Source organism: Cupressus sempervirens, chromosome 4 (assembly GCF_028749045.1).
Source record: "Cupressus sempervirens isolate cs-2001-9-10 chromosome 4, ASM2874904v1, whole genome shotgun sequence".
NCBI lineage: Eukaryota > Viridiplantae > Streptophyta > Pinopsida > Cupressales > Cupressaceae > Cupressus > Cupressus sempervirens.
Window position 1 is genome coordinate 835787561 of NC_143121.1, and position 27927 is coordinate 835815487.

General features: G+C 32.1%; 1 pseudogene; it reads right to left on the minus strand.

Moving 5' to 3' along the window:
- Nucleotides 1-5683: 5683 nt before the first annotated feature.
- Nucleotides 5684-6064, minus strand: LOC149563989 (heat shock 70 kDa protein 2 pseudogene; annotated as a pseudogene).
- Between the last annotated feature and the right edge of the window lie 21863 nt (nt 6065-27927).

A 27927-nucleotide genomic window follows, 5' to 3' on the forward strand; every position in this document is an offset into this window, starting at 1 on the left:
ATAAACTTGCAAATTGTAAACAGACAGTTTTAGACTGTTGTAGGGAGTTGGGAGTTGGTTATTTGGGTTGTTAGCGGTTTTTGGGAGTGTAGAGGATCCATGTGAGTATGAAGGTAGGGAAAGTGGAAGGGAGTTTAAGAGGTTTTTTTGTGTTGAAGAGGCAATGTAATGCAGTTTTTAATTCAATAAACTTTAATTCTCTGCAAACTTGATAGTTGCTGTTGTGAGGGAATAGTCGGCCCTTTTGTGGTTGAAAATTATTCATTTCAATGTGAATTTGATTAGAAATGGATTAATACATTTTTGGTTTAAAGAATTATTCATTTCATTTTTTATTTTCATTGTTTTGTGAAGACTTAAAGGCAAAGAACGTCCCTGAACGTCTACAAGCAAATTGTGAGGCTTTAAGTCCTTGAAAACCAAAATAGCAAATATCATTTATATGCAATAGTCTATAACCAAAATAACCAACAATCTATAAAACCATTGCAAAAATAGTATAATAAATCTTAGAGAGGTAAAATAGTAGAATTGCACCTATGCATTACACCACAACTGTGGCAGAAAGCCACTCCCTTACATATCTGGTACATGAAGCTCTGCAACACAATAATTAACATAATAAGCACAATAATCAAAACAAGTCGCCTTGAAATGAGATGTTAGAAAATAAGACATTTTTAAAAATTTGGATGCTATTCTTTCAAGAGGCCATTTTTCCAGTAAATATAGGCTATTCGTGGTAGCAAATATAAGCTATTTCAGCCTAGCATGTGCTAGAACAAGACCACCGCACACTAAAAAATGAACATTATAAATAGGACAGCATATCTTCATCAACTTGGGAGGCATTTTTGTCTAGCTGCGGGGAAAAGTATCAACACATTTCTTTAGGTCAGAGTCCATGTATTCGAAAACTAAGTATAGAAAGGACTTCCCAGTTTTGCTTTTAGTGTACTCCACATCCAGTAGCCTGCACAAATGTTTTAGTAAGCCAAATAGCATGTAGTAAAATCAAAGCATGATGAAATCAAACTTAAGAATTCTGAACAAGAAATGCATTAAATTCAAAATAGGTTCATTCAACATTCTAAAGGCATTTTAATATCACTTTGAACCAAATAGAAGGATAACTCAAACCCAGAGCTAGATGCAGGATGGATATATAGATATATACTACATACACAATTGAATTATCTCTCCCATACACTGACATTAATAAAATTTCACAAAAATCTAAAAGTTATTAATATTGGGGTTATGTGCACATTAAGTGTCTCCCCATTGCATTGTGCAGTTTCTAGAAAGCATTCATAGACATAGATACATTGTAACATCTTTTTGTTAATTTAAGCCTAAAAATATTCTATTCAATTTTTCACACAAAGCTGAAGGATTATTTAAACCTTAAACAAGAAGGAAGTTTTAATTACTTGTCAAGGAAGGTCAAATCAGAGATACTCCATTACCTTCAGTATTTCCATTTCTTGAATGAACCTCAAGGTATGCTCCGACATGTCTCATCTCGAGATTCACTCATGTAACAAACTCAAGGTATGCTCTGACATGTCTCATCTCGACATTCACTCATGTAACAAAAATACTGAAGGAAATAATAAAGTACATATAAAATATAATCTATTTTCATCATCTCCAATCCTCTTGAGCCCTTTTTCATACTTGCAAGTAATAATAAAGTTCATCTTTGCAGTTACAGTATGAGAATTATACATTGGATTTTCATAATGACAATGTATTTTTAACATCCAAAATCACATTATAGAATTTAAAGTCTTAAAAAAGTTTGAAATAAATAGCTAAGAAAATTCATGAAACTCTTGTATGTTTTGTCAATAAAATCTTGTGTTCTTATAATAGTATCTTGGACAATTTCAAACATGTGTGTAACCATCTCAAAATCATGTTCATTGATCTACGTTTGTTCCTCATCTCATTCATTTTCCCTATCAAGATCATCAAACCAATTTCGACACTTGCGATTTTGTGGCAATGGTGGAAACATAGGCTTTCTCCTTGAAATACTTGATCTTCTCCTTACATTCATGCACTCAATCAAGTCTCTTTGTCGATGAATAGTGTGACCAAACCCATCTTGTACAATGTGAAATGGATTTGCACTTGGATGGTCTAATCCAAGTTGGGATGAGACATGTCTACTCTCAAGCTTATTTGACAAGTCCTTTAAATTCTTATTAATGAAAGTAAGTGTTGCCAAATCAGACGCGTGAGTTGAAATTTCTTGTAACTTGTCCAACTCTTGTGTTATTTGTAGCCTCATTTCTTTTAGTGCAGTTTCACCTCTATTTCCACCAGTCTACAAAAATAATGAAAACATATTTTAAAAATTATATAACCAAATAATCAAAATTGGAATAGCAAAGATATGGTTATAAATTCACCTGTATGGGCATAGAAGAATCCTCCAAGGGTTGGCAATTTTCATTATTTACAATCTCTTCAAATGCATCGGTTACCTACATCATATTCCGACACATTTAAAAAATTTAAAACATGTAGTTTGCAAATAATTGTATATCAATATAATAAAATACTCAATGTTTTTTAAGTACAGAATTATTAGAGAGATTGTTGGAGCATCCTTCTTCTATAGAACCAATTGTATTGGAAATATTATCAACGTCTACATCCAAGTTGTTAGATAGATGTTGCCTTTCTCTCTCTCTCATCAAGTTAACCTTCATCACATGCTTACACATGTATCCTTGTATCAAAAATTTTCAAGAGCACATAGATAGACTAGGTGAGGAGCTATACACTTCATATTGAAAATTGGGATTGCTTTCACTTGTCAACCATGCTATGTGATCATTAGTGTCATTGCATATAACATGCTCATCTAGAATTTTCATAGCCCGAACCCAAGATGTATTTTCAATTTTTTCAATATCAAAGTTCCTATAGAAATCATGTTTTTTACTAACTTGCACCCACTAATAATAGAAATAAACATGTGTTGAAAGTTGATATACCAACCAATCAACACGATGATTTGTAGCACGCTCAATTGTTTTCAAGAATCGTCTCTTTAAGTGTGAATGGTAAGACTCTATGGCACCATTTGTCTCTTGTCCTTCATGTTTAAGTGTATGGAAACATCTAGCCCACATACTCAATCTATTAGACCATCGTCCCTGAAAATATTCAATGAATGAGGGTTGTGCATCTTTAAAGTCATCAATAAAATTGTGAATCTCAGTCTTTGCTGAATACTTGCTTTTTGAATGATGCATGATAAATCCAAGTCTATCAAACATCTCTTGTCTAATTGCATTATCTTTGACCTTTGCAATCAAGTTCTTTAGCCATGCACGTCTAACATGCCAAGTGCACAGATATACATCACACTGGAAAACTTCTCTGCATCATAAATACTTTCACTCAGTGTCAAATTTTATATTATAAGAGGCATTGAAATATTTTTAAAAATTAAAAAGAGATAAATGATTAAAAAAAAAAACCTAATAGCTTTGATCTCAGCAGCTGCATCATCCACCATGAATGCATTTAGTTTCCAATTAATATTCTTCAAGTGAGCTCGTTGAAGAAGAATGTGCATCCAATATGTGATATCATGTGCACAAGATCTAGACATAATAATCCATGCCATAGGTACCCCCATATGCTTTGAGTCGAATGCAAGCATTGTATACAATTGAAACTATCATAAGACATTAGCATAATGTATCAATACTATACTTTAAGTGTAAATATTTTGAAGTTAAACCTACGAAGAAATACACTATATACCTTCATCGCATTGGTACCAAATGTAGAATCCATGGCCAATATATTTTTATGGCCATATTGAAGCATCCAATCAAGTTGCTCTGGCAATTGAATCCCAAGCACAAATGGGACCTCTCCATCTCCATCAATAGTGGCACTATACTCTTGATATGCAAACCATTTGTCAAGGTTTGCCAAAACCCATTGTTGCACTAAAAGAGCATCACTACTATCATACATGTATTTTAATGACTTAATTTTGTGATCAATATTTGCAATATCATCCATCGTAAGAAAATCATCCCTAGAAGATTGACCCTCAAATATTGTCATCTTTTCATGCACCATTTGCTTATGTTTTTTATGCACTGCATCTGCAGGTATGCCAAGTAATAGCAATGAATCGACCCATTGATGTAATTTCTTACTAATAAATGGTGCAAAGAAGGACCTTGATCCAAAAAATGCATTATTCATTTGACCATGACAAGGTATGCCACTCTTGTTCACATGTTGAAATTGATGGTACCATATCAATACATGGTTTGGCCTATGAACCATGATTCAGATGCTAAAATGATAGGTACAACCACATCGTGTATGTTTGCGACCAGGTCTACTACCTTTCCCTAATTTGGGAACAAAGGAAGGATCAAATGGTGTTGCATCTTTTTCTTTATAGTCCTCTGGTCCAAATGTACACCAATACCTATGGAAATCATGAAGAATCTTCATATTAATAATATGCATAATTAACAAATGATTATAGACACTCTTTACTTTACAATTGAAAGTATAAATAATCTTAGCTAGAATATTACTCTTACATGTTGTATTCCAGATAACTATTAATCCTATCTTTTGTATCGAAACTTTGAGAGGGCTTCCTTGAATTACTTTTGTAAAAGCATGTTGGATATGAGTCCCTTGAACATTCTCCCTCAATTAAAATCTTTCAATCTATCAGCTTCAATCCAAGTTGAAAATAGTTCTGAATCTTTAAGTTCATATTTTTTCCATAAAAGATCCACATAAGAATATTTTCCGCTACATGGGCATTGAACTGCTTCATCCATGATGTGAGACCAATCAACATCCATCTAATATACAACAAAAAAATATTAGAATCCAATAACTCATGGTATGTATGTCAATTTGTCTTTTGCACCTCCTCTACAAATTTAAAATATCACAACTCTCATGGCAGCTGATTGAGTTTGATGTTTGCCTTAACAATGGTGGGTTGGTTTTACTTTGTGTGATATGCATTCATGACAGAATACTAATTTTGAATGTTGATGATAAGAATTTGATCATAGTTCATATGGGTAATCAAATTTTGGTTATATTTGAATTGGGTACTTGCAGGTTAGAAGGATGCTGAGCTTGGAAGAGAATGAAATTGGGCCTCCTTGGTTGAAGCCATTGTTGCAAACAAGTTTCTTCATTCCTTGCAGAATTCATGGAGATTCCAACCATAGCGAGTGCAACATGTATTGCCTTGATTGTATGTCTGGTGGATTATGCACCTATTGCCTTGAACATCATAGTGATCATCACATTGTTCAGGTATAGCAGTCCCTACATTGAAAAGCATTAAAGTTTGAGCTTACATGATCTGATTGTTGCTACAGGAACTTATCAACATTGTATGATTGTCTTCTTGAGAGTTGAAGCAATATCGATCATGGATTATGTTTGAAATAGTCTCGGCTCTTTTCCAATTAAAGCCTATCAATTTCGGTGATTAAGCCAATCTTCAAGGATTCATAGTGCTCTCCAATACCTCTTTTGAGAAATTGATTAATAACGAAAAACCCATCAAGCCTAGTGCATAAAGCAATTTTCACGGATTCATAGAGCACCGCCTATGTCTATTTTGAGAAAATAGTTAAGATTGAAAAACCCTTCAAGCTTAGAGTTTAAGCCAATCTTCAGCTGCAAATACTCTCTTCTCGCCTTTAAAAGTCACTTGAACTAGAGGCTTGTCATTCTTCCCCTGAACAATGGTGAATGGCCACAATTGTTTGTCAGACTGCACAGAGGGATCATTGTATCTTCTTCCAATGAGTCTCTTGACATCAAACACGATGTTGGTAGGATTAGTTGAAATCTGAAATTTGGCAGCATTCCCAACAAGCCTTTCATTTGGGGTGAAAGCAACCATGGACGAAGTGGTTCTGTTACCTTGATCATTCAGAATAATTTCAATTATGTCATGCTGCCACACTCCAAGACAACTATAAGTTTTCCCTAGATCAATGCCAATAGCCATAGCTTTGCCTACTCTTTCCATGGTAAATTCTGCATGAATGTAAGACAAATATTTGGGAAATACTTCAGGTTTTGAATCACACAGGAAAATGGTGTTATTAATTCTAAAATGAATTACTTTAAGAACAGACTACAACTGTCATTATCTGGGAGGCTTTGTCTTTGCCAGCACAAAAGGATTTCCTTTAACATGCACCAAGGAGCTTCAATCGGTGAAATAATGTTTCAGCCAAAAGTATAGCAATTTCAATCAGTCTATGTCAATTAAAAGAGGATGTCCTTAGTCATTGCTAATCACCTTGTTCATAATCGGATGATTTATTATAGGGTTAGTAGTTCTATCATCCCAAATTGTTTTGGTCAATTAGCCTAATATAAGGTATGAACTAGTGTTTAAAGGAGTTGTAAAATTGGATGGTACTGGTGTTAAGACATCAGGAGTTGTCAAAATCTCAGTCTTACCTTTTGGATAAGTTCCTCTGTTTTGGAAGACACTTCAGTTATAGAACTTTCCCCATATTTGCTATATGTTTGTCTAGAGAATTTAGAGCCAAGACAGGAGGATATTTATCTGCTATAGTGATTTGAAGATACTGAAATGTTCATGAATGCAAATAGAACTCAAAGTATAGCAAAGAATAGTCTTCTCAAGTTTTATAAAGATAGAATATAGACTTTGAGGCATTTGGCATCTAGGGTGTTCCTAGAGAGCAAAACAAAGAGGTGGACAGCCTTGCAGCAGTTTGAAGGGAAATTTGAAAATAGTTCAAATTTTGATACACAGAAGAAAATGCTATTGCAAAAACCTTCTGCTATTCATATCCTTGTTTTTCCATTAGATTGTCCCAGTAGCTCTTTATTCTTCTTGGTTCTAAGTTAAGGCTGTGTTGACAACTTCCATAATTTCTTTGGCTACAATAATAGAGGAAATTTGGTATCCCTCTCGCGTCAACTACTTCATACCATTCTGTAGCATTCAGTCTGATTCCTCTTTGCTAGCAGCAGTAGAAGATCCAGTTTCAGGCATTGATGGTTGTCTGTTAGCCATTTAATAGTTGTTTCCCCTACTTTAGAAATGGTGGAACCATTTTATTGAGTTTAAAGAGCACATTAAACCACATCAAAGAGAAAAATAAAAGCAAATGGAAATAGACACAACGCAGTGAATTACATGGCTCACCACATCATCTGTGCCATAGGTGGCTAAAATTTCAATATAAAATGCAAACTATCAATTACGACATCGAGAAACGTTCCAATTTTTAATAGAAAACACAGAAATGAGACTGCAATTCATTTGCAATCCAAGAATTTTAAATGGAGAATAGGATTTAAAATTACATACCTTGAATTGACTAGAAAAAATTTGAATAGTGCCCTTGTGAAATGAATTGAAATCATGGTAAAAAAAAAAAAAAAACCCAGATTAAATGGTTTAATGACAGTGGGTGGAAGTAGGTGGATTAAAAATGAAACAGTTAGAGGAACTTGGAAGATTACGGAGGAGATGGGGGATGGAGCTTGGGAGTGGACCCCACAGTACCACACTAAGAGGTCAACGCTTAGTGTGCGATGTTTAAGCCACGCGATCTATGGCAGATCTTGCAAGCCGGGTAAAGATCCCATCTACGCAAGAAATCGCCAATCAGATTTGTATCACGGAAACCAAGATCGATTACAGCAGAATCGCAACAGAAGTTGCCGATCGAATCCACTTGCCAGGAGCACCGTCTATCGATATATCTAGCCTTGCAAAGCAGATTGCCGATCTTATTCCAAAGTTTGATCCTGTAGCCATCGCGGCTAATATTCATATTCTGCCTCCACCTGCATTCCCGACAGCCGAACAGATCGCGTCTCAGATCCGCCTTGACATCCCCACGGCGCAGGAGATAGCCAACAAACTTGTCGAAATCAAACCGAACATAGTTTAGCCTGTTAATATACCATCTGCTCCTGATTATGACGAGCAAGTCAACGAGATCAATAGGAAGTGCGACGACATCCTGGATCATCTGCATGGAGAAGTCGGGTAATGCAAGATCATTCGATCATTCATTCAGCTTGTAGTCAGTAGTTGCTCAAGATGAACTACCATTTTCTTTAAGTTAAAAGTGTGAAATAATTAAAGTTGATTTAGTATGTGATGTTTAAGAGTAGTTCAATAGAAACAATTCTATGAAGAAATCAGAAAGAATGATATTAATTCAGTGAAGATCACTGAATTTTGTTGTTGCAGAAGTGGAGTTGCTCTAAAAGTCTCTCATAAAGTCATTGGAATAACAAAAGTGATGATGTTTCTATGCATCATTTATATTATTTTTTGTATTATCTCTTTTTAGGAGGGGTTTTGTCCAATCTGGTTTTCTCCTTTTTCTCTATTTGTAAGAGATTACTTACATGGTTGGTTGTACATGGATATATAAATGGTCTATTGTGAAGTTCATCATTATCATATTGTATATTACATTTTTTTTCTTAAATTCCACTTAAAGATGTGTTAGAATAAATTTTCACTTACACACATTTTTTTCAACTTCTATTAAGGAGCATATTAATTCTCATGATATTACATTTCCTAGATTGCATTAATACTTGTGCTAGGTAGTTGAGTTTATCTCTTCCTAGCTAACCTTGCCCCTTATTTAAACATGTCACTTTACGTACGATCCACTCAACTTTTTCTTGCCTAGTTAAGCTTGTACATATTGTTTAATAATATCAATATCATATCATGTCCTTTGTAGTTTCTATTTGTAGAAGTTGTAACAATCTCGATTTTGACTTAAAATTCATGATTCTATTAGGAACTTCTCAATTGGAAGCACCAATCACTTAAGAGAGCTAATAGCACTAAATTATACAAGTCTTTTATTCAAAGAATTTATAATATTTCCCTTAATGGTAATCCTTTAGATGGCATCCCAAGCATCACTGAATTTCAACAAAACAAGCATGGTGAAATTTTCTATATTTTCATGCAAATTGTTTTTTATCCAATGTGACTTTTAACTCACCCTTGAAAAATATGAAGATTACCTTGATAAAGTAATTTCTTAACTTTTTTATTCTTAAAATTAAGAAAAAGTATTAGATCCCTATAGAGTGATTATGTTGGATATTATCATGGAGAGGTTTAATAAGAGATATATTCTAATAAATTTTATCGAAGTTATTCTAAATAATAATATATATTTTTACAATTTAATGCTCTATAATTATAATTATTATTTGATTTTTATAATATAATATAAGGTTAATGATAGCATAACAATTCAAAAATTAGAATGAGAATAAATGAAGAAAATATGAATGTTGTATTATATAAATTGAAGATTGAAAAATAAAATTATATGATTAGTCTTTTCAATATATAAGGTTTCAATAGAGTATTCTCATTAATTATTAAATTATATTTTATTCACAATTGTTAGTTACCTAAAGTTATATACTAATAAATTTGTAAGACGATAGAAATTGAAAAATGTTAATAGTAAATAATTTTTTCATTACATAACATTTCCAAGAATCTCTTTCAAGTTAGGAATTACTTTTCTTCACCAATCTATATAGAAAGATCATCAATATTCTTAAAAGAAATCAAATCAAATTTTTTGAATTGGGATTATCATTATGAATTTTGACACATGGTATTATATGAGATAATTAATGTGAATAACATTTACTTGATGGAGTATAAAAGTTGAAAATGTGCACTTTGTTGGTGTTTTCAATGACTTCTTATAATTTCTTACCTTTATGAAATTATTTTCAATTTGTTAATAATAGCATCCTCTCTTACATCCATGAGTACTTCATTTTAGATGGTAGGACAAAAAGAGTTCATAAATTTCATTTTGTTTTCCTAAATCATTTTTAGTACAAGTATAAGATCTCTTTTCCATTTTATCTCGGGTACTCCTTACTTCAAAGCCTTCACACCCATAGGAAAAAGAATCCCGTCTGATCTTACATAAAGGGATAATCCTTTTAATTGAAAATTACTGTAAGAGTAAGGCCATTATATCTTCCCCTCCCTCTGAGAAATAGAGAGGTTCTGTTAGTGAGACCCATTCAAGGAAGAGTAAGGGAGATGAAGGGGTAAGTGTGAAAAAGAAGAGTGTGAAGTAGGAAAAACCTTAGAAATATGCTAAGGAAATTGTTGAGTTAAAAAATTCAGACAAAAATGATGAAATAAATATGGAGAACAAGGAGAATACATATATGGGGGACTTTAGTTCAAACTTGGAATGTTACTCTGGCACTAAAGTTGAGTAAAAAGAACATTTAAAAATTACATCTGAAGAATCAAAAACTACATTTCAATGTTCAAATGTCAAAATTTGAGTTCAATGAACAATATAATAAATTTGATTGTTTCTCAAAAAATTAATATTTTCATCTCATAATACACAATTTTAATAAAAATGTACATCACAAGGATCCTAATGTTTTAAAAGGAATCGTAGAAAAATGTTAATGATAAAGAAAAATCTAATTATATCTTTGCTATTTGTAACTCTCAATTATCACACATTATAGATAGTTGGTTATACTAGCGTACTTGTCTCACTATTATTTTTCTAGGTTATTTGTGGATTGAGTTGTCTATTAAATATTTTATGCATCCATTCAATCTTTATGATTTGGGATTTGAGTTATCCCACTCAATAATTTATTTGTTGTTCAATAATTTATGTTTTCTCTTATGAGATAGTCATTAACTAATTTTTCTGCCTTTAGTAGTCCAATCAATAATTACTATTTAATATTTTGTTGTCCACACAACAACTTTTTTTTTTTTTAAAGAGGGGTAAATGCTTTGACCTGGAGCTATGAACCACTCAATTAACTCAATAACTCATATGATGCTCAAGAATTCTTGTGTTCTCTACTATGTTGTCATTTCAATAGTCTGTTTGTTGAGTAGTCCACTCAATATTTTATGTTAGCCATGCCAAATTTATATCTTCAATTATTTATCTATCATTTTTGCTATTAAATAATTTCTTTGTTGAGTTGTTGACTCAATAATTTTTTTTGTGTGTGTTACCTATTAAATAACTCATGTGTTGTATAGTCTAGTCAACAATTGTTTTTTAATATATTGAACTAGTTGAGATGGTTATTTGAGATAATCATGGGTATAATCAATTATTTATGTATATATCATTGAACTTCCCACTATGCACGTATTATAAGCCTATATAAGAAAGATTTTTTCTTCAATTCAACATCATTTGTTATTTACTCTCTAATTGATATATTAATGTTATATATTATTGTAGTTTGTTATCGATTTCAACTATTGAAAAATAATTTATTTATTTTTAAACTTAAATATAATAATATTCCATTTAAACATTAATATTTTAGTTGTTCTACAATCATCTTGCCTAAATCTAGAGCTTTCACTTGGTTGGTCCTCTCAAGAAAGATCCTTGCTAGTGGTAGACTTTCTAGGCTATCCATAACTAATCCTTTTCTTTTCCGATAGTGCATAATTGAGATAGAAACTGCACTTCACTTATTACTAAATTAATCTTTCTCCTTCATTGTATAAGCTACTTTTCCTCTTTGTGGAATACCTTTTCTTGAGCTATTTTATTCCTTGTCTAAATTATATAAAACCTCCTCTTTTTCTCCCTTCATTTGGAGCCCTTGGTAGGAAAGAAATTGTTGAAAGAGGGAGATTGTTGAAAATAGATTGATACAAGTATGATAAATATGTTTCAATCATTATTTTTTCACTAATGTAAAACCTACTTTTTGCTGGTAAGATAGCTACTTATATGATTTAAGTAGTATCACTTGTTTGATTGATGAAGAGGATTTGATTAAAAGATGTAACAAAAGCACCTAGAGGAAAGGTTGAGTTGTGATATAAAAAGAGGAGTACAAGAATTAGCTAAGATAATGATATTATACTGCATTGATAATCTACTTAAGGTTATAAAGGCTAGTTACACTAAGAAAGTTCACAAGAAGAAGTTAAACAAAGTTTTTCTACCAAGCTTGATCAAATTGATAGTAGGTATCAAGCAATGTTAGTACAAGTCAAGTAGAAAATCAATTGAAGCTGAGTAAAAGTTTATTTTAGTGTATGTCAAGTAAAACAATGGATACCGAGAAAAGCTTAGTTGATGTCGAGCACCAGTGAACTTTAGTTCATGCCGAGTGACATTTCAAAGGATGTCGAGCATCAAAAAAAATTAATGCCAAGTGACAACATTATTAGAAAGATCATGAATTTGATGAATCTGAGCCAACAAGTTTGTTTTCTTGGATTGTGTGAACTAGGTGGAAGATAAGATTGATGACTTGGTGGGACAAAATTCATGGTAAATTGTTTTGAGGTGAATATAAAGAGGATTAAAGGAGAAGTTTTTAGAAGTGATATGGAATGAGGGGTAGATTCATTGAATCCTACCAAATCTATCCTAACCCTAAATTGGATGATGGAAAATGAATGACAAAAGATCTTAATTCTCTATTTATAGGGATGGTTGGTTAGAAGCAAGGGTTGTCATGTGTGAGAACCTAAGGAACACAAGGAACCAAGAGTATTTCTTTATCAAGTGACCTAAGTGAAGAGTTTGCATTGGCATGTTAAGAAAGAAGGCTTAAGGATATGGATGCTTGAAGGGTGAACAAGCTATCAGAGTTGAAATTTGTGAAAGCTAAGTAGAATGGAGGATTGAAACAAAGATCTATAATCTACAAATGGAGTTGTAAATTGTTATCAAATCAAAGCCTTACTATTACTCTCTAATAATTGTACCAATCTAGGATAAATCCTTTGGATTAAGGTTGACCTAACATTTATTTGTAAATCCTTTAACTGGGTGACATTCGAAGTGAATGGTATAAAGTCCTCTAACAAAGCTCACTCCTAAAAGGATGATTGAAATCCATTAATAGGGTCACATTTAACAGTGTGTATTGTAACCTTTAACAGGGTTGGCCTTTCAAGGGCATCACTTTAGAAGAGTGAAAAAGAGTAGCATGTTACTGGTGGTTTTTCCCAAATTGGGTTTCCATGTAAATCATTGTGTCAAATGCATCGCTAAATTTTTCATGTTTCATGTTTACATTTTTGCAAATTGATTTGACACTAAACTACCAGTTTTAATTGATTGCATAATCTTATGGATGCATGCATGATGATAAATGTTTTATGGGTTCACTAAGCTGTGAAAAGTTTTATTTATACATCTGGACCTTGGATAATTGATTCACCCCAAACACTCCCCCCCTAGTTATTCTAAAACAATTCTAACAAAAATAACTGGTATTTTAGGAAACAAGAATCCTTGCAATTGGACAAGCTAGTCATACGAAAGAACTGACCATCTCTGAAATACAATTAAAAAATATTTTTTCTTCATTTTCCTCTTGGAATTCGTAGGTGGGTAAAAGCATAAATTTGTGTCACTCTTTTGTAAAGGAAAAGGCTAACAAAAGTATAATTATTCATTTTCAATGACATAAAACTAGTATTATTATTTAGAATTTTAAAATGAAGTAAAGTAATAAAATGTGTAGAAATGGTTGAAGTTTATTATTACAATTTTTAATAATTATTTGGAATAAGAAATGATATATTATCCTAATTTTTATAGATAATTTTGAAGCTACTAAAGAACACTGAAAATTAGGGGTTTAGTTCCCACCACAAAACTATATGGAAATAAACTTATTCCCACTTGAACTCAGACTATGTTATAGATAACACATATATATAGAACAATCAAAAATTAAAAAAATTACTTTAGACCTATATTTTCTCTTTTATAGTGATTCAAATTTTAGCTCACCTAAAATCGACAATTTTCATCTCTTGCCACATTTTTCAAAAAAAATCTATTCTAACCAAAAGAAAATTTATAAATTCTAAAAGAGGACTCTCTCCTCTAGAATGTCATATCATTTTAATTTTTTTATACGATTTAATATTTTTTTTTCTTAAAAGTGATATCTTTTCGAGTGTTAAAATATGTGCTTGTAGAATTTTTTAATCAAAAAATATAGTATATGTAATTAAAACACTATAAATTCTATATGAAAATATTTTTCAGTTTGAGCTCTAGAAAATGGAGTTTTTATTTTACTAAAAAAAATATCATAAAAAATAGTATGAGTTATTGGAATGCCAATTTTCTGACATAAAATATGCATTTAATAGACATTTCGAATTGAAAAAGTGTGAGACCATATATAACTTAGCTAGAATAAATTTGTCTAGATCATATGCTTGAGCAAAAATAGTTTTTTGATAGAAATACTCAAATTCAGTCATTCTGATAAGTCATCTTGAAAGATGACACAACTTTGTACTTTTACCGAGGTTCTTAATTCTTAAAAATATATTTCTCTTCTTTTTAAAGGATGTACCCTGTAGAATGAGCCTAAAATTAATCGTAAAGAAATTCATTGGAAACCATCAAAGTACCTGTTCTTGAAGTTTAATTTGGTTGGAGCTTCTAAAGGTGATCCAAGGGTCTTACACATTGGCGCAAAAATAAGATATCGTTAGGATTTTCTTATTATTGCAAGAACAAAAAATATTCATAATGATACCAATAAAATTATAAAATCATCAATTTTAGTTTCAGGGCTCAAGTTAGTTGTTAAAATGAAGATTAAAAAAAACTTTCATTGAGGGTGATTCTATGTTTATCACATCAAAGACATGTATCACTCATAATGGTATGGGTTATAACCATACATAAATCTAAAGTTTGATATCATAGAACGCATCCATTGATATTGGTAGGGCCAATGTTATATATTTAAATTATCTCCACAACAAAATCAAAATCACTTACAAGAGATACGTTTTTATGTTGAAGTTAAATTACAAACATTGTGCTCTTCACCAATAATAACATGAGAATTACAAGCTTATTTGAGCTTCTTATGAGCAACCAAACTAGCTCTTTACAAGAAACCGCGTCAAAAACAACATTTGAAAGACCAATGAGATTAATACAATCAATTGAATACTAAAAGTCTATAACTTAGAATTCCACAAAAATGCCCCTCTTGAAATTTGAACTAGAGTTCAACAATGAATACTCATTGCTTCAACTAACTTAACTAAACCCCTTGAAAATATACAAGAGATACTTAAAAATGCAAACCAATCCATCTACAAGTCTAATAAACAAGAGGAAGCTCGCATAACCATAAAACAAAATATTATTATTTGTATTCTCTCTATAACAAAACAAAGATGTTAAATTCTCTACAATACCTATTTAGCTCATACATATTTAGAAGATAACCATTAATCCTCAATTTGTTTATTCTCATACTTTTCAAATCGATGGAACTTTTATTCTATTGCAATTTTTTTTTTTCGGAACATGGCTCAAAATAAGCAAATGGCATTAATTTAGTTTTCTTCATAACATGGCTGATAGTATGCAAATGACACTAATTTATTTTTCGGAGAACATGATTGACATCATGCAAATGATCCACAGACTTTGTGAATTAATGAGAGGAAGGGGGTTCTTGAAAGTCAGGGAGAGAGCCGTTGGATACACGCGTGTGGGTCTGACAATGTTATCTTCCCCCGAACCAGAAAGCAAAAGAAGCATTCAGATGACATGTTTACAAATGGCCTACATAATAAAGTATCTTATCTTAATGTAAATGGAATTGGTCTTACAACCCCGTTTCACATTTGCGAATTGGGAGATCCATTTTCCATTCACATTTGCAAATTGCTGATCCATTTTCCTCCAATGGCTACTCCAATTTGTTTAGTCATTAAAAAAAGTTAAAACCATATTTTAGGAGCCAAATTTACACAGAGACTTCTATTTTGTCTTCCTTGTTAATTTGAGTAGTTGGTCGAAAGTTTCATAGTGCACATAAAATACCAACTGATTTGTTATGGTGCAAATAATGAATAAATGTAGTCTGATACAAATAATAAATAACGAGTAATTTATGTTTTGGAATCGTCTGACTAATTCAAATGAATATTCTATGTGTTTATCTAATCATTCCATAATTTTTTATATTTGGATACTTACACTATTCATTTAATAATTTCATGTATTACTTAATAATTTTTAATTTTTTCTATGGAGTTATATACTGAATAAATCATGTATTGTTCAGTTTAATCAATAATTTATGTGTTGATCGGTTCATACAATGATTTATGTTTTGAAATCCTCTCACTAATTTAAATGATATTCAATAATCTTTGTATTGATGTTTATTCAATAACTTATATTTATAAAGTTCGGTTAATGATTTCATAATTCATGTATTGTTCAATAATTCCTTTTTTTCTATCAATTTGTTTGTTTAATAATTTGTATTAATATGTCAATTTAATAATTTATGTGTCGATTTATCTATTCAATAATTAATGTTTTGGGGGTTCGCTCAAGGGCTCAATGCGGCTAATCCTTCTTTTTGCAATGGGGAAAAAGTAATGTGGAAAATACTAAACATCGGTTGGTGCAAATTGAATTTTGACGACATATCAAAAGTTATTATGAGACCTAGTGGTGTTGGCATTATTGTAAGTAAGAGGTTCACCAAACAATTCTTTACTACTAGGGGCAAAAGAAATTTAAAAAATGGGATGAAGAATGAGGTAGAATTGCAAGTCGCCTAGTGGGCTACTTGACAAGTGGTAAGGGTAGGTATAAAGAAAATTTATTTGGAGGGACATTCATCATTGTCAATTGAGGCAATTGTCAATGATGAAAATGAGGAAGTGAGCACTTTGCACTTAAAAGGTATGTGGAGTTACTTTGGGCAAAATTAGAGATGTTTGAAGATTTTTGGGTCTCCCATATTATAAGGGAAGGGAGTGTAGAGCTAGATGTTCTATCAAAATTAGGAGTTAGATCTTCAAACATGGATAATAAGGAATTTTTAGAAGACTTAAGAGATGTTTAACAAGAATGGTTAGATTGGGAACTTTTTACATTTTGAGAAATACTGATGGGAGGGGGTGATACATACACAATTGTTGGCATTAATATATTACATTGAGCAACTTAGTTTGGTTACAAAGGTATAAATATGAAACCATTTCCTTTGAACTAATTCCTCAATAAACAAGACTTGTATAAATTATACAATATGATATAAAAAACATTTGCATTTCCCCTTGCATATTGGAATCAGAGAACTTGCTAGTCTTTGTTCCTGTGAAGAGGTGGAAGGTGATTAAATTATTGTTGTAAAGAGATGAAAGGGAAAAAACCATAGAGGTGACAATTAGCATGAAAGAAAAGAAATTATATAATTGCAAAAGATCAAAGAAAAGGTGTTCAAATTAGCATTATGTAAGTCTCCAATTTTTTTTTTTTAAAGTCTCTAGCATTGCACGATTGATCAATTTTTTTAAGTTCATATTGGGAAATACTCACATGTATCCTTAGGAAAAGGCTCCATAAATATATTTGCAATCTTCTCCTTTGTATTAACATACTCTAATTTGATCTCTTTCTTTGCAACTTTCTCTCTCAGAATATGATACTTAATCAATATGTTCTTAGTCTTAGAATGTAACACATGATTCTTAGACATACTTATAGTACTTCTATTATCACAATGTATGATAATAGTTTCTGAAAACTATACCCCAATATCCTTTAGCTTTTGTTTCATCTACATGATCTGATTGCAATTAATTGTTGTTGACACATACTTTGCTTCTATTGTACTCTGTGAAATACAATCTTATTTCTTGCTTAGCCAAGAAACCCTTCCTCTAAGGAGAAAATCTCCACCATTTTTACTATTCATGTCATCCATACTACCTGCCTAGTTCACATCAATATACGCAGATAGAGTAAAGTCATTTGAACTATCATACCAATACCCAAAATTAGGTGTACCCTTCAAATATTTGAATATTCTTTTTATTGAAGTGCATAGTGTGATTCTTTAGAATCTACTCAAAATCTAGCTACTATACCAACTACATAAATGTTATATCTAATCTTGTGTGAATAAGATATTGCAAACCTCCAATGATGGATTTATATTTCTTTTTCTCAATTTTAGGTGTCTCATCTTTGCTAGATAACTTCTGAAAAGTTATCATAGGTGTACCAATAGGATTACAACTTTCCAAGCCAAATTTTTTCAACGAATCTTTCAAATACATATTCTATAATAGGAAAATACCATCACTATTTTGCATAATCTATAAACCTATGGAATATTTCATCTCACCAATCATGTTCATCTCATATTCATTCTTCATTTAATCACCAAATTTGTCACTTGCTTCATTATTACCTCCAAAGATTATGTCATCCACAAATATTACAATAATCAACAATCTTGATTCTTAATTTCTTTCAAATACAAGTTACTATCTATTGTACCTTTAGTGAATTCTAGTTTTTCCAAATATTTGTCCAACTTCACATTCTAGGTTCTAGGTGCTTGCTTTAGTCCATAGAATGCTTTTGTCAACTTGCATACCATGTCTCCTTCTGTTGTCAAAGGAAATCCTTCTAGCTTCTCAATGTAGACTTCTTCAACTTCTCCATTTAGAAATACTAACTCCACATCCATCTAATACACTTTGAACTTCTTATTTATGCATAAGCCAAGAACATTCTTACTGCTTTAATTCTAGCGACAAGTGCAAATGTCTCTTCATAGTCTATACCTTCTTACTATGAATGTCCTAAACATGCCAATATTTCTTTCTTCCTCACAACCTCATCTTGTTCATCCATCTTGTTTCTAAAAACTCACTCAGTTCCTAAAAAATTCTTATCTTTAGGACATTTAGGTCTAGGGACTAATTCCCATGTCTCATTCTTCACAATTTGATCTAGTTCTTCTTACATTTCTTCAATCCAATGATCATCCTTGCATGCTTTATCTATACTCTTTGGTTCAACTTGAGAAATCAAATATATTTCTTCATGAACTTTATTGTTTGTCATAAATCCTTTTTCTTTGCTTCCAATAATCTGATCAACAAAGTTATTCTTTGTAAAATTCTTATTTGGTTTAGGTGCCACTAATTGAATTCTCACTTCTTCTCTAGGTTTAGATCTTTGCTCTTATCTGTGTTCCACAACTTGAATGTCATTATGCAAATCATTTTTAGTTTCATAGAAAGTTTCAATATTTTCTTGGATAGACTTAGGATTAGCTTTTTCATCATTAGAATTAATAGTCAAGCATTTTTTCTTTAACTCCAAACTTCTTGTCCACTTTTACATTTGCGATCTCAACAACAGTCTTAATCCTCTAATTGAAACATATATAGTCTTTTGTTTTCAACAAATAACAAAGGAACATAACTTCATCACTTGTTGCATCAAACTTACCAATGCAATCATATTTCTTGATATTTAACATTTACTTTCAAAAAATTTGAAATACTTCACTTATGGTGCATGTCCAAACCATCAGTCATAAGGTTTCTTATTCATACCTTTTCTAATTTGCACTATGATCATTGTATAGAATGTTGTATTGATTACTTCTTTCCAATATGTCTCTGAAACATCATTCTAAAACATCATAAATCTTGCTACTTCTATTTTGTCAATAATTCCATTCTGCTCAAGAGTCTTAGGAGTTGATAGCTACCTCTTAATCCCATTCACTTCACAAAAGGTGTTAAACTCATTCTAGGTGAATTATCCACCTTTATCAGATCTTAAACATTTAATCTTTAATCTAGACTCATTCTCAACTCTATTCTTAAATAACTTAAACTTCTCAAATGCTTTAGATTTTTCTTTAAGGAAAGCTACCCACATCATCCTAGTAAAGTAATCAACAATAATCATGAAGTACCTTTCATTGTAGAATCATCTTATCTTAGTGGGATCACTTAGATCTATAAATGAATTTTCTGCAATGTTGCTATTGTAATGAACTTCTTTCTAGGAAAACATATTTTCTTTTGCTTAGCCATAATACATTCCTTACACACAACATTAGTAGTCTTCACAATTTTTGATAAATATCTAACAAAAAATGTACAGCTTTCCTTCACAATATTATCAAAATTTATATGGCAAAAACTTCTATGCCACAACCAACTATTATCAAATTTTGTTACCAAACATGTGTAAGTGTTAGAAAGGTTAATCTTTCCTTGGATATATTTTAATTGGGATATTCCAAGGGTCCCTACATGTAGTTTGTCCACTTGTACACATGTGGAGGACATGTCATTGTTTGTCCTTTATTCCACATGTAAGGACAACTCTTGTTTATTTCTTTATTTAGTTTATCCTCCTTAAGAGGATTGTGACATTTGCACACACCTATTATGAATGTGGCATTCATAGAAATGGGAGTTACAAATGCAACTCATCTCTATATAAGAGATGCTCCTCCTTCTTTCTTCACAACTAAAACACCACTCTAAGCACTTGATGTTATTGTATTGAGCTACTTTTGCTCCAACACTCTCTCTCTCTCTTCTCTAGGCATTTGCCTTCATTCATAATACTCACAAGGGGTTTTCTTTGCTTTCCCCTTATAAATCCTTGTCTCCATTGTTGAACCATCTTTGTGTATGCTCTTGGAGTTGCTTATCTTATGGTAACATTGTTTCACACTTAACTTACTTGGATTGTTTCTCGTTCCTTGCTCAACATTATCATTTCTTACATGGTATCAGAGCTTGGTTATCTAATCCTTGTTTTAAGTTTTGTGTTGAAGGTTTCCATTCATTGGAGCACACCTTATTTGGAGACGTTATTGAGAGAAGAAGTTTGTGTTGTGATTTTAGCTTTTTTCAACTAATCTTGTGCATGCAAATTTCATATTTTTTACTAACCCTCTTTGGAAGGCTTGCCGCCAAAGGGTTTTCTTGTAAAAGCTTCATATTTTTACTAACCCTCTTTGGAAGGCTTGCCACCAAAGGGTTTTCTTGTAAAAGCTTCATATTTTTACTAACCCTCTTTGGAAGGCTTGCCGCCAAAGGGTTTTCTTGTAAAGCTTCATTTTTTTTACTAACCCTCTTTGGAAGGCTTGCCGCCAAAGGGTTTTCTTAGTAAATTTCAATTTTTTTTTGTTTTGTTTTGGACGGCATGCCACCAAAATAAAAAATATTACATTAGTAAAGCTTTATAACTCTCTACTTTTTCTTACTTCATTTATTAAAAAAAAAAAAAAAAAAAAAAAATTTTACTCTTTAAAAAAAAATAAAAATATTTCACTATATTGTGTTTTTATAAAAACAGTGTAAAGCTTCATTTTATAAAAATAAAAAATATATATATTTTTTGAATTTTGTTGGGCGGCTGCACCACCCGCGTGCCACCCCCGCGCCACCGCAAATGTCGCCGACAGTACAGACCCCGCGCCGTCGCAAACACCACCGCGCAACACCCTACCATCGCTGCGAACCGGTTGCGCCGCTGCGCACCGCCGCCCTCTGCATCTCTGTCCCACCTCTGCAACTCTGCTCGCAATATAAACCCTGACCACCGCTTCCGCTACCCCCATAACTCTGCGCACAAACCTTTCCGCGGCCCGCATCCCGGACATGCGGTAACCGCCGCCTGCAGTGCCCGCATCCTCATCCGCATAGAGTTTTTTTAAATTTTTTTTTAAGCACCGACCACGGCCACTCCTTTGGCCACGCGACAGCCACCAACGAGCTCCGCTCCCCTTTTCAATTTTTTTTAAAATTCTCCCCCTCTTTGCTAATTTTCCACCTTTTATGTTTTTCAAATTTTGTTTTAAATCAAACTAATAAAACCTGTTTTATATTAATGTTTTTTATTTGTTTAACAAATCAATTTTTTAATTTTCTTTCACACAAATAGTTGAAATTAAAATTAAAAAATATTCTTAATCTTATAAACAAAAAAAAAACAAAAAAAAATCAATTTTTTTTTCAATTAATAAAATTAAAATTTTTTTTCTCTCACTTAACATCATTTTTTTTCAATTAATCTCATTTTCAAATTAAGGGAATTTTTTTTTCAAAAAAAGCGAAGAATTTTTTTTCCTTAATCATGTCAACATTAATTCTAGAAATCAAACTTAATTATTCTAATTATCATTCTTGGAAAACTCATATCTCATTTATTTTTCGTTTTAAACATCTCTTCGAAATAGCCACTGACCCTTCTCTTGAGCCCGGTTCGGCGGCTACTCAAGATGAGAAAGATACTTGGAAAGCTAAAAACGAAGAAGCTTTAGGGTTAATTGGTATTTCTATTATTCCAGACTTATATGTCTTAATTGCTCACTGTTCTAAAGCTCATGATGCATGGTCCATCTTGAAAACCAAGTATGACAGTGGCGATGAATACCACAAAATACAATTGCAAGATCAACTCGAAGATCTCAGTTATGCAGATTTTAAAGGTATGGATGAATTCCTCTTAAAATTTGATTCTCTTAAAAGTCAAATTATGGCTTTAGGTGTTCAATTAGAGGACATTCGGTTAATTCATCTTATTCTTAAAAAATGTCTTCCTAGACAGTTTCAACAGTTTATAACTAATATTCATGCACAGCTTTCTATTCCTACTTTAACTTCTCAGTTAACTTATGTTATTTTTCAAACTTTATTAAGACAGGAAGAAGCTAAGCTAATTCAGTTTGGTACTCTCAAATCAACTGAACATGCATTTGTGTCTAGAAATTCAACTAATAATTTTCGTTCCAATAATAATAATTACAAACAATCTAATTCTAATTCAAATAACACAAATAATAAATTTCATCCCAAATATAATAATAATACCAATCATCCTAATAATACTCGTAATACTAATAATCAAAGGAACCATTCCAATTCCAAACCTCATTGTTCTTATTGTGGCAAAGATGGTCACCTTGTCAATAACTGTTTTAAAAAATAAAATGATAAAAAACCTATGAATCATAGTAGCAATCATCACACCTCAAACCATAAAAAAGGTAATTCGACTAGTTCTAATCCTCGTCATGCTTTTACTTGTAGCTTTAATCTTTGTAGACCTTTAGAATGGATTGTTGATAGTGGTGCATCACAACATGTAACTTCTCATAAAGAAATTTTTGATTCTTTACAACCTGATATTGCTAACATTCCTATTCAGTTAGCTAATAATCAGATTGTAAAGTTGAAGGACTAGGTGATGTTACTATTCCTAATGGTAAATTGCATGATGTTTTATATGTACCTGACTTGAAAACTAATCTAGTTTCTGTTTCACAGTTATGTCAGAACTATAAAGTAGAATTCTACAAAGATACATGTTATATCATAGATCCTCAAACTCTCAAAGTGATTGCTCATGCTAAAATGGATAATGACAATTTGTTTAAATTCCATGAATTTGCTAGTTCACGATATTCTTTACATACTTCTATTGATATCAATATATGGCATGAAAGACTTGGTCATTTAAATTCTGATTATATTACTTTCATGCAAAAGCATAATATTGTTGATGGCTTGCCTCACATTATTCCTTCCAAGATTGCCTGTACCGGTTGTATGAGTGGTAAGATGCATAGGGAGCCCTTTCCAAGTGGAAAATCATGGCGAGCAACTCATAAGTTGCATCTTGTCCATAGTGATCTTTTGGGCCCCATGGAGAATACCTCCATCCAAGGTTCTCGGTATGCACTTACCTTTGTTGATGATTTTTCTAGATGAACTTGGATCTATTTTTTGCATAGCAAGGATCAAGTTCTTGATATATTTATTGAATTTCAGTTATATGTTGAAAGGCAATCTGGGTATAAACTTAAAATTCTTAGAACTGATAATGGGAAGGAATATGTGAATAATGCTTTTCATTCTTATTTGAAATCATGTGGAATTAAGCACGAGCTTACTATTCCTTATACACCACAACAAAATGGTGTAGCGGAAAGAAAGCATCAGACCATTGTTGAAATGGCTAGAAGCATGTTGCATGCTAAAAATTTGCATTATAAATTTTGGGCTGAAGCCATGTTTTGTGCAACTTATATTCTTAATCGGACTCCTACCAAAGCTCTCAAGGCTATCACTCCAAAAGAGGCTTGGTCTGGTAGGAAACCGAATTTACATCATTTACGGATATTTGGTTCTATTGCTTATGTTCATACGCCTAAACAGAAAAGGCATAAATTAGATGCTAAGTCATCTCCTTATATGTTTGTTGGCTATGATGAAAACACTAAGGGTTATCGTGTTTATGATTCCACTACTAACAAAGTTCAAGTTGCTAGAGATGTTTGTATTGCAGAAAATGGCGTTCATGATTGCTCTACTACAACGGATGAAGAATTCAGTAGCACTAAAATTGTGCTAGTGGAGGACCAACCTCCTTCTCTTAATCCTACTCTTTCTCTTAATCAAGTACCACCGATTATTTCTGCTCCTACATCTCATGATACTCAAATAGATACTAATGATACTTTTCTTACTCATCATTCTTCCTCTAGTGATAATTCCATTACAACTAAACGTAAACCTAAATGGGCTCAAAACCTCATCAATGAAGCTGATGATTATATTTCTAAATCTGGTGGACTTAAACATAGAAGGATTAATTATTGTAATTATGCTTTGATGACTACTATTATGAATTCTAACGATCCTAAGTCTTTTGATCAAGCTAACTCTCAACCTCATTGGCAGAAAGCCATGCAAGAGGAATATGATTCATTACTTGCTAATCACACTTGGGACTTAGTCACATTACCTCCTGGCAAAAATCTAGTTTCATGTAAATGGTTATATAAAACAAAATTGAATACTAATAATGAAATTAGTAAATTTAAAGCTAGACTAGTTGCTAGAGGTTTTTCCCAAATTGAAGGCTTAGACTATAATGAAACTTTTGCACCTGTTGCTAAAATGCCTACTATCAAATTAGTTCTTGCTTTAGCATCTAAAATGAATTGGCCCATTCATCAAATGGATGTTAAAAGCGCCTTCTTAAATGGTGAGTTACATGAAGAAATCTATATGGCTCAACCTCCTGGATTTGTTAAGAAAGGTAGTGAAAATCTAGTTTGCAAATTGAACAAATCTATTTATGGTCTTAAACAATCACCTAGAGAATGGTATTCTAAAATTAATTCTTTCTTCATTTCTCAAGGTTTTACTAGAAGCAAAAATGATCCTAATTTGTATATTAAGCATACTAACGATGATATTATCATTGTTATTGTTTATGTAGATGATTTAATTCTCACTTCTAGTTCAGACATTTTGATTTCTGATCTTAAATTCCAACTTAAACAAAAATTTCAAATGACAGACTTAAGTATCTTACATTATTTCTTAGGTATGCAAATTTTTCAAACTCCTAAAGGTATCTTTGTTTCTCAAAGCAAGTATGCTTATGATCTTTTAGAAAAATTTAAGATGAATGACTCTAACCATGTTTCAATTCCATGTGAATTAGGAACTAAATTAATGAATGATATGAATACTCCTTTTGTTGATGAAACTTTGTATAGACAGTTAGTAGGAAGTTTAAATTATTTAACTCTTACTAGACCTGATATTGCTTATAGTGTTGGTTTAGTGTCTCGCTTTATGTCTAAACCTCAACAAACTCATTTTAAAGTTGCTAAACGCATCTTAAGGTATATTAAAGGAACTATTAATATAGGCTTATTTTATGATCCAAACTCTGAATTTATTTTACATGGCTATACTGATTCCGATCTAGGTGGAGATCCCAATGATGGGAAATCCACTTGTGGTTATTTTTTCTTTGTTGGTTCAAGTCCAATTTCTTGGAAAAGCAAAAAAGAACACTCTATTTCCCTATGCTCAACTGAAACTGAATACAAAGGTTGTACCAATGCAGCTAAGGAAGCTTTGTGGATTCGAAGACTTCTTGATGATTTGGGTCTACCTCAACAATTACCTACACCTATACATTGTGACAATCAAAGTGCTATTGCCTTGGCAAAGAATCCAGTGTATCATGCCCGCACCAAACATATTTCACTTCAACATCACTTCATTCGAGAACAAGTTGAAGACAATCAAATTATTCTTCTTTATTGTAAAGGAGAAGATCAAGTGGCTGACATTTTAACCAAACCACTTTCTAAAGAGAGATTTCAGTTCCATTGTAAAAATTTGGGTTTACAACCCGTTGAAGTAAACTCCCCAAGTAAAGATTAAGGGGGGGTGTTAGAAAGGTTAATCTTTCCTCGGATATATTTTAATTGGGATATTCCAAGGGTCCCTACATGTAGTTTGTCCACTTGTACACATGTGGAGGACATGTCATTGTTTGTCCTTTATTCCACATGTAAGGACAACTCTTGTTTATTTCTTTATTTAGTTTATCCTCCTTAAGAGGATTGTGACACTTTTCACACACCTATTATGAATGTGGCATTCATAGAAATGGGAGTTACAAATGCAACTCCTCTCTCATCTCTATATAAGAGATGCTCCTCCTTCTTTCTTCACAACTACAACACCACTCTAAGCACTTGATGTTATTGTATTGAGCTACTTTTGCTCCAACACACACTCTCTCTCTTCTCTAGGCATTTGCCTTCATTCATAATACTTACAAGGGGTTTTCTTTGCTTTCCCCTTATAAATCTTTGTCTCCATTGTTGAACCATCTTGGTGTATGCTCTTGGAGTTGCTTATCTTATGGTAACATTGTTTCACACTTAACTTACTTGGATTGTTTCTCGTTCCTTGCTCAACATTATCATTTCTTACAGTAAGGAAACTTGCAACAAAATATATAACCATTTCCAGATAACTCATAATAGATCTGAAATAAATATGCAATTAAAATCCACATGCAATAGAATAGAAAACATACCCATAAATTGTGACACAAGATATACCCTGGGAAACCCTTATTAAGGTAAAAAAACTTAACCTTCAAAAGTATCCATCACCATGTATTATTTAGCAAAAATACCATTGCAATACAACCATGGAAGCCTTCAAATTCATAACCACAACTGAGAAATCTATGTGAACAAGCATAAATCCACACATCCCATGTCATGCTTAGAACCTTCACAAATGCTCCCTTAGCTAACCTATCAAGCCTTGTTCCACTCTACTCTTGTCTTTTTCCCTTTTTGACTTGTCACACCAACAACTACCCTTGTGGCTGCTTATATATTAGCAAGTCCCATAAACCCACCAAGTGGTATTACATAAACTGTGTGCTACCTAACCCATTGAGGCCATATTTAATATTGAAAATTTATTTCTTTTCCCCAATATTAAATAATTACATGAAATATTATCACAATGTTACAATACAACTCATCAAAAATATCCCATGGGAATCTTTACATGTTGCACATCCATCTAGATGCTCCTAGGTGCAACATTAGATAATAAACTAAAATAAAATAATACAATATAACAATATTATGTAATGTGTGAAACACCCATTATCTCAACAATGTGTCATTTTTATAGGATTTAGCTAAAGAACATTACCCATAGATCATGTACCAATGCTAATCAACTTACCATCTTTGTCATTAATAATGCATATCTTTTCTATGAACTGTAATTGATATCCCTTATCAAGCAACTATCCAACACTCAATATATTATAGTTTGATCCATCAACAAAGTAAACAACATCTATGTTAGTTTTCTCATCAAGAGTAATAGATCCTATTCCCTTGATATGACAAGCCGTATTGTTACCAACTTTGACAATTCCTCCACTATGACTCTTGAACTTAAAAAAATTATTCATGTCACTGGTAATATGATGTGAAAAACCATCATCTATTATGTAATCAACTTTCTTCTCAACTTGTGACACTAGGGTTTTCTCTTCTCTAACTTCTTTTTCAAGATTCTCTTCTTTTATAGCTAAAAATCCTAACTCATCATCACTCTCACTTTGAACTCTCTCATCAGACTCATCATCTTCATTTGTATACAAACATTCTCTAGTCATTATA